This window comes from Salvelinus namaycush, unplaced genomic scaffold (genome assembly GCF_016432855.1).
Source record: "Salvelinus namaycush isolate Seneca unplaced genomic scaffold, SaNama_1.0 Scaffold94, whole genome shotgun sequence".
Lineage (NCBI taxonomy): Eukaryota > Metazoa > Chordata > Actinopteri > Salmoniformes > Salmonidae > Salvelinus > Salvelinus namaycush.
Window position 1 is genome coordinate 84,259 of NW_024061686.1, and position 9,289 is coordinate 93,547.

Genomic DNA, 9,289 nt, shown 5'->3' on the forward strand with positions numbered 1-9,289 from the left:
TATTATTCTATTTAAGAATAAGGCTGTAATGTAACAAAATGTAGAAAAAGTCAAGGGGTCTGAATATTTTCCCAATGCAGTGTAGACAGGTGTGTGCCTTTCCAAATCATCTCCAATCAATTGAATTTACCACAGGTGGACTCCAATCAAGTTATAGAAACATCTCAAGGATGATCAATGGAAACAAGACGCACCTGAGCTCAATTTCGAGTCTCATAGCAAAGGTTCTGAATACTTATGTATAGAAGGTATTTCTGTTTTTAATTTTTAATACATTTGCAAACATTTCTAAAAACCTGTTTTTGCTTTGTCATTATGGGGTATTGTATTAGGAAAAAAAATATTTGATTCATTTTAGAATAAGTGTTTAATGTAACAAATTGTGGGAAAAGTCAAGGGGTCTGAATACTTTCTGAAAGCACTGTATATACTGCACCTCCGTTCATTTTTTCAACTGATACCGGGGCACCATCAGACGAGTCTTGTGAGGCCTGTGGGCGTCCTAGAGCAAAACAAGTGACATGTTCCACAGAGGGGTCAGATTAGTGTGGTTTAGCACACACTGTTCGGACGCTAGAGACAGATCGGCGGTAACAACTTCAGATGACTCCCAAGACTCTTGAGGTGGTCGTAGAGCAAAATGGAGAACACCATCATTGGAAGTGTGACATAGGCAAATGCAGATATCTCTAACTTAAACAGACAGAATTCTATGAGTATTATTTTCATTTTTTTCATTTTGCTAATTAGATTTAGGTGGGGGCGCGGAGATCGACCATCGGTGGTTTAATAGTGCTGCATTAGCGGACTGATAAGTAATCTATTGTTAAAAAAAATAATAATCCAGCAAAAAAAATCCCAGCAGCCTGGAGAGAACATGAGGGTGTTGCCAATTGTTATCGCTGTGCTGTAGAGTGCCGACTACAAAGCGTAAACCTTCCCCTCTATGGTTGAGGCATCTCAGAATATCTAGATATAACACAAAACATTTATCTGATTAGACTAACTATGTTTCAAATACATTAACTGGTGGCCTAATGGACACAACAACATAACATTTAAGACAAGTCTAACTGGTTCAATCTTCTCTCTTGTTTGCGTTTGTCACGACTTCAACCGAGGCAGGCTCTCCTTCCCGTTCGGGTGGCGCTCGGCGGTCGTCGTCACCGGCCTACTAGCTGCTACTGACTCTTTTTCCTCCCCCTCCTTATGTGTTTATGGTTATCACCTGGTTTGAGGGAATTAGCAATTAGGGGTGGCTTTATTAGTCAGCCAGCCTGTCTGCTTCTTTGTGCGGGATTGTTCGTCTGTTTCTTGGGATTTCGGGAGTGGTTCGTGTGTGTGTACTGGTTTTGTCTTCATGTTTGAAGACAGGTGTTTATTTGACACCCAGTAGTCCGGTTTGGACATTGTTTGTGTACGAGTTGGGAATTAAACTCAACCTATTGAAGCTCTGCTGTTCCTGCGTCTGATTCCACAAACACCCCGACACCTAGAGCGTTACAGAATCCCGCACCTCATGGAGTCAGCAGGAGCAGCAGCTAACCCTCTCCCATCGATGGAGGAACGGGTTCTCCACCACACCACCGTCCTCCATCGGATCGGATCCGCCATGGATCAAATGATGGAGAGAATGGAGCGATGGGAGAGGAGTGGGCTCCTCTCTCCACCTTCGGCTCCCCCTCCCCAGGATTCTCCATCCCCCGGCTCCAGCGCGCTCCGTCTTACGCTCCCGAGGGATTATGATGGAACAGCGGCAGGTTGTCAGGGGTTTTTACTCCAACTGGAGCTATACCTGGCCACTGTTCGCCCCACTCCCTCGGGAGCGGAGAGGGTGAGTGTCCTCGTCTCCTGCCTAACGGGTCGTGCTCTGGAGTGGGCCAACGCAGTCTGGAATGGCCCGGACTCCGTGAAGGAGCACTACCCGGAGTTTACCCGTCGTTTTCGTGCCGTATTCGACCACCCCACAGACGGCCGAGCGGCGGGTGAGAGACTATTTCATCTAAGGCAGGAGAGGAGGAGCGCACAGGATTTCGCGCTGGAGTTCCGGACCTTGGCCGCGGGATCAGGGTGGAACGACAGGGCCCTTATTGACCACTACCGGTGTAGTCTCCGGGAGGACGTCCGTAGGGAGCTAGCGTGTCGGGACATCGCTCTGTCGTTGGATGAGCTCATCGACATGTCCATCCGACTGGACAATCTGCTGGCTGCCCGCGGGCGTTCGGAGAGGGTCCTGTGCGTTCCACCACCCAGCGCCCCGGCTCCCATCCCGATGGAGTTGGGAGGAGCCGCGCCTAGGGGTATCGGAGGACGAGGCCTCCCCTGCACCAACTGTGGTCGGAGAGGACACACGGCCGATCGGTGCTGGGGGGGTCTGTCTGGGAGTCGAGATGTCAGGCGGGACGCTTCTCGATCACCCCAGGTGAGTCAGCACCAAACTCACTCAGAACCTCCTGTCGGTCACATGTTTGTATCAATTTTTTTCCTTGCTTTTTTCCCCTCTTCTCAGCATAGGGCACTAGTCGATTCAGGTGCAGCTGGGAACTTTATGGATCGCGGACTCGCCCGAGAGTTGGGCGTTCCGCTTGTGCCGATAGATTCTCCCTTTCCCGTGCACTCCCTAGATAGCCGGCCATTAGGGTCAGGAGTGGTCAGGGAGGCCACAGTTCCCCTGGACATGGTGACGCAGGGGAATCATAGGGAACGTATCAGTCTATACATTATCGATTCGCCTGCGTTTCCAGTGGTGCTGGGTATTCCCTGGCTGGCCCGGCACAATCCCAATATTTTGTGGAGACAGGGGGTTCTCCAGGGGTGGTCAGAGGAGTGTTCTGGAAGGTGTCTGGGAGTTTCCATTGGTGCCACGTCGGTGGAGAGTCCAGACCAGGTTTCCACGGTGCGCATTCCCCCCGAGTATGCCGATTTGGCAATCGCTTTCTGTAAAAAGAAAGCGACGAAATTACCACCACATCGAACGGGTAGGGATTGTGCGATAGATCTCCAGGTTAACGCTGCGCTTCCTAAGAGTCACGTGTACCCTTTGTCCCAAGAGGAGACGTTGGCTATGGAGACATATGTCACGGAATCTCTGGGACAGGGGTACATTCGGCCCTCCATCTCACCCGTCTCCTCGAGTTTCTTTTTTGTGAAGAAAAAGGAGGGAGGTTTGCGTCCGTGTATTGATTATAGAGGACTAAATGCCATCACGGTGGGGTTTAGTTACCCACTACCTCTCATCGCTTCGGCGGTGGAATCATTTCACGGAGCGCAGTTCTTTACAAAACTGGACCTCAGGAGCGCGTACAGCCTGGTGCGGATTCGGGAGGGAGACGAGTGGAAAACCGCATTTAGTACCACATCGGGCCACTATGAGTACTGCGTCATGCCGTATGGGTTAAAGAATGCTCCAGCCGTGTTCCAATCCTTTGTAGACGACATTCTCAGGGACCTGCACGGGCAGGGGGTAGTTGTGTATATCGATGACATTCTGATCTACTCAACTACTCACGCCGCGCATGTATCTCTAGTGCGCAAAGTGCTTGGCAGACTGCTGGAGCATGACTTATACGTCAAGGCTGAGAAGTGTGTGTTTTCCAAACAAGCCGTCTCCTTCCTGGGTTATCGCATTTCCACCTCGGGGGTGGTGGTGGAGAGTGACCGCATAAAGGCCGTGCGTAATTGGCCGACTCCGACCACGGTAAAAGAGGTGCAGCGGTTTTTGGGTTTTGCCAACTACTACCGGAGATTTATCCGGGGTTTTGGCCAGGTAGCGGCTCCCATTACCTCACTGCTGAGGGGGGGTCCGGTGAGGTTGCGGTGGTCAGCGCCGGCGGACGGAGCTTTCAACAGGTTGAAGGTTCTGTTCACGGAGGCTCCCGTGTTGGCGCATCCGGATCCCTCTTTAGCATTCATAGTGGAGGTGGACGCTTCCGAGGCTGGGGTGGGTGCCGTGCTATCACAGCGCTCGGGTGCGCCACCAAAACTCCGCCCCTGCGCTTTCTTCTCTAGTAAGCTCAGTGCAGCGGAGCGTAACTATGATGTGGGGGATCGGGAGTTGTTAGCGGTGGTCAGGGCTCTGAAGGTGTGGAGACACTGGCTTGAGGGGGCTAAGCACCCTTTTCTCATCTGGACCGACCACCAGAATCTGGAGTATATTCGGGCAGCTAGGAGACTGAACCCACGTCAGGCAAGGTGGGCCATGTTTTTCACCCGGTTTAGGTACACGTTGTCATATAGACCCGGTTCAAAAAACGTAAAGGCAGACGCACTGTCCCGTCTTTACGACACGGAGGAGAGGACCACTGAACCCACTCCCATCATCCCCGCCTCGAGGCTGATCGCGCCAGTGGTATGGGAGGTGGACTCGGACATCGAGCGGGCGCTACGGGCGGAACCCGCGCCTCCTCAGTGTCCGGCGGGCCGTAAGTACGTACCGATTGGTGTTCGGGACCGCCTTATTCGGTGGGCTCATGTCCTACCCTCCTCGGGTCACCCTGGGGTGACAAGGACAGTGGGGAGCCTTCGGGGGAGGTATTGGTGGCCTACCTTAGCTCGAGACGTTAGGGTTTATGTCTCCTCCTGTTCGGTATGCGCTCAGAGTAAGGCTCCTAGGCACCTTCCTCGAGGGAAGTTGCAACCCCTCCCCGTTCCACAACGGCCATGGTCTCATCTGTCTGTAGACTTCCTGACCGATCTGCCTCCCTCTCAGGGAAACACTACGGTTCTGGTAATTGTGGATCGGTTTTCTAAGTCCTGCCGTCTCCTCCCGTTGCCCGGTATCCCTACTGCCCTACAGACTGCGGAGGCCTTATTCACTCACGTCTTCCGGCACTACGGGGTGCCGGAGGATATTGTTTCTGATCGGGGCCCCCAGTTCACGTCCCGAGTGTGGAGGGCGTTCATGGAGCGTCTGGGGGTCACGGTCAGCCTTACTTCCGGGTATCACCCCGAGAGTAATGGGCAGGTGGAGAGAGTGAACCAGGAGGTGGGTAGGTTTCTGCGGTCGTATTGTCAGGACCGGCCAGGGGAGTGGGCGAGATACATTCCCTGGGCTGAGATGGCCCAGAACTCACTACGCCACTCCTCTACTAATGTGTCCCCCTTTCAGTGTGTGTTGGGGTACCAGCCGGTCCTGGCACCATGGCATCCGAGCCAGACCGAGGCTCCTGCGGTGGAGGAGTGGGTACAGCGCTCCAAGGAGACCTGGAGGGCCGTCCGGGAGTCCCTTCAACAAGCTACTGGAAGGCAGAAGAGGAGCGCTGACCGCCACCGCAGTGAGGCCCCCGTGTTTGTACCGGGGGAAAGGGTCTGGCTCTCGACCCGAAACCTACCCCTCCGCTTGCCCTGCCGGAAGCTGAGGCCGCAGTGTGTAGGGCCATTCAAAGTCCTGAGGAGAATAAACGAGGTGTGTTATCGATTAAAACTCCCTTCCTATTATCGTATTAACCCCTCGTTTCATGTGTCTCTCCTCAGGCCGGTGGTAGCTGGTCCCCTGCAGGACGGTGAGGTACCGGAGGTCCCTCCTCCCCCTCTGGACATCGAGGGGTCCCCGGCGTACACGATACGGGCCATTCTGGACTCGAGACGCCGGGCGAGGGGCCTACAGTACCTCGTGGACTGGGAGGGGTACGGTCCGGAGGAGAGGTGCTGGGTACCGGTGGAGGACATGTTGGATCCATCTATGGTAAAGGATTTCCATCGCCTCCATCCGGAGCGCCCTGCGCCTCGTCCTCCGGGTCGACCTCGAGGCCGGTGTCGGCGCGCTGCGGGAGCCGCGCGTCAGAGGGGGGGTACTGTCACGACTTCAACCGAGGCAGGCTCTCCTTCCCGTTCGGGTGGCGCTCGGCGGTCGTCGTCACCGGCCTACTAGCTGCTACTGACTCTTTTTCCTCCCCCTCCTTATGTGTTTATGGTTATCACCTGGTTTGAGGGAATTAGCAATTAGGGGTGGCTTTATTAGTCAGCCAGCCTGTCTGCTTCTTTGTGCGGGATTGTTCGTCTGTTTCTTGGGATTTCGGGAGTGGTTCGTGTGTGTGTACTGGTTTTGTCTTCATGTTTGAAGACAGGTGTTTATTTGACACCCAGTAGTCCGGTTTGGACATTGTTTGTGTACGAGTTGGGAATTAAACTCAACCTATTGAAGCTCTGCTGTTCCTGCGTCTGATTCCACAAACACCCCGACACCTAGAGCGTTACAGCGTTAATATAATATATCTGAAATGTCCTCTTATAACCATATCAACTCTACTTGATGTTAACAATGTCTATTTATTTGTTCCACAGTGCTCAATAACTATTAGGTAAACATGAATACAGTCATCGTTGAATATGCTGAAAATGTGTGATAGAAAACTTCCCCTGAGTTGCTGTCTGACACATCTTTGTAATTTTCCTCTCAACAGGTTGAGTCATGCACGTGTGTACTTCTCTGGGAAAGGTAGTCAGATAACAGAACACCCTGGTGCTCCGCTGATGCCCTGAGTTCCTCCTGACTGATGCATAATGTTGTAACTATTACTAATGTATTACTGACTAAACAGCATTATCTCTCTTACAAAAGGTTAAGAGTATAATATTATTCCTTGATGTTCATGGTGTCATCACTGATACATAGACATCATGTGATTTTGTTATTGCTTTATTATTTTACTTTGAGCAACAATTGTAATATTAAAATGCATTTATGGTGTTCAAAATGTGAAAACTTAAACTGAACCAGTGACAGAAGAGGTGTTCTTGATTGTGTTAGGTTGGCCTCTCAAAACCGGTTTAAGGTTGACTAACCTCAGATCAAAACATTCCACATTTCCTGTTTTGTTGTGGAAACAGTATGAGTACTGTACAATTATTTTTATGCTTTTAGGGATCAACTCACACTGACATTTTATCTTGGCCCTCCATTCTTCACTTGTAAAGATGACCACTTAAACTTACAATAAATAAATGGAATAGCGAGTCCTCTCTGTTACAGCATGGCTGTAATGCATCACCCAAGTAGGTGTTACTGGTGGTGGGAGTTTGAGTTCGCCCCAAAACCTGTTTTATTTCACCTTGAGATCAAATGTATTTTGCCAGAGAGATCTGGTCCAAGTTATAGCAGCAAACTGGAAGGAAACTAAAACATCCAACCAACTTTTAACAATTCTCATTTATTGATGGATTCAAAATATTTACAAGATAAGTTTGTGTCATAAAGTAACATAATTGTATGTAATCATCATGCTGTCTGTTGTTTTAGTCCTCTGTTTTAGCTGTGGTTTCTCTGAATGGTCTACATTCAAACAAGTTCAGTGTCACACCCTTTCTGAAGTTTCCTGTCACATCAGAAATGTGTTCATTTTCATTTCATTCATTTTCCACTGTGACACAAAGCACATGGCAGACTATTTGACAAGGGACAAAGTTGATAGCTTTATACAATTAAACATCCCCCAATATAAATACAAAAAGTAAACAACCAAACACAAATACCAAACCAAAAAGTAAAACAACTTCAAAATGTATTCCCGGGGGTTGCTGCTTTCTATGTCTGTTATTAGTGGTAATAAGTGTATTGTTTGTCCGAGCTGTAATTCACAACTCTCAATGACAGAAAGCATTTACTTACGCATTATGACTATGGCACAGTTGCCTTAATCCCAGTTGAGTGATTAAAGAACACCATTGTTTTTTCTAAGACATTTTCTCTTGTGTAGTGTACAAAACGCATATTGCTGCAGACATCCTGATCCAACACAGTCTCACGTGCGTTTTTGTGTGGCTTAATTCGTGAGAAAAGACACGAATTGATGTGCTTCTTAGTTCGTGCGAAAAGACACACATTTAACCAGTAGGCTACACACAAGCCTTTGCAACAACCATATAGACAGGATAATTTATATTTCATTTTTGTTCTTCTTAATGGCTAATTCAACGTTGTTAATATACAGAAATGTTGTCTTTGTTTAACCATGTTTTAAAATGTGCCGTTGTATGCCTATATGTACTGTGTTAGACTGAACATAATTTTTGAGAAAAGACGCACATTTACGTGCGACTTAATTCATGGGAAAAATGGTTTTATTAATGCCAATGCTGTTTTCTATGCACGATTTCGCTTAATACTTTGGGATACTGGTGCACTTGTAATCAGAAGGCCTTTTTGTCATGTAGGCAACAGTACACGATTTTCTTCATAACCCATTTCTTATTTCGTGGAGCCTAAATTACACAATTTTCTTCATAATGCATTTATTACATGTTAAACAGGTTAATGTAAAATAATGAATTATGTTGGTGTCACGTCCTGACCATAGTTTGCGTTGTATGTTTCTATGTTTTGTTTGGTCAGGGTGTGATGTGAGTGGGCATTCTATGTTGTATGTCTAGTTTGTCTGTTTCTATGTGTTTGGCCTGATATGGTTCTCAATCAGAGGCAGGTGTCAGTCTTTGTGTCTGATTGGGAGCCATATTTAGGTAGCCTGTTTTGTCATTGTGGGTTGTGGGTGATTGTTCCTGTTTCCTGTGTCTTTGTGTATGTCACCAGACAGGACTGTTTCGTTTCATGTTATTTCTCGTTATTTTGTTGTTTTGTTCGAGTATTCGGTTTTCATTAAAAGGAATATGAATACTCACCACGCTGCATCTTGGTCCTCCTCTCTTTCTCCTAACGACGAACGTTACACTTACACTTATGGCTTACGCTTATGGCACTTCCAAGGCCTTTCCATTATGATTATTACGGTCATGTCAATCATGTTATATACTTAGGCTACTGTAAATGTCAGTTTCCTAGTACCGAATAGCACTTGAATGCAGTATTATGCTGGCTTCACATTCTCGTGGGAAATGGGAAAATGGGAAGTTGTAACTCCGACATGATTGTGTTCCAAGTGCTGTTGAAGTCGGAACAATTATTCAACTAATAAGATTGGCCACATCGTTTTCTCATTTCCCACTTGTAATTCCTATTTGGAGGGTCATTCAAATGAAACTTCCCAGTCGGGACTAGGAATTTCCGAGAACTCCGATAGCACCGGAACGAGGCATTAGTATGTGTAATAGACAACAGTAGGGTCTGGGTGGCGGCATGTCCAGCACTCATACCCATTCACGACCACCGCGAAGTGAGTGTCAGTATCCTACTATGTGTCCGTCCGTGCAGTCAACTAGTATAATTATTGTTTGTGACGTAAGTATGGGGATTATTATTAAGGTTCTGGTCGTCTGAGATACAGGCTATACAACAAGCAATATAACTATAGAGTTAAGAAACTAAAGGAAATAAAGGAAATAAGGAAATAAATGCAAA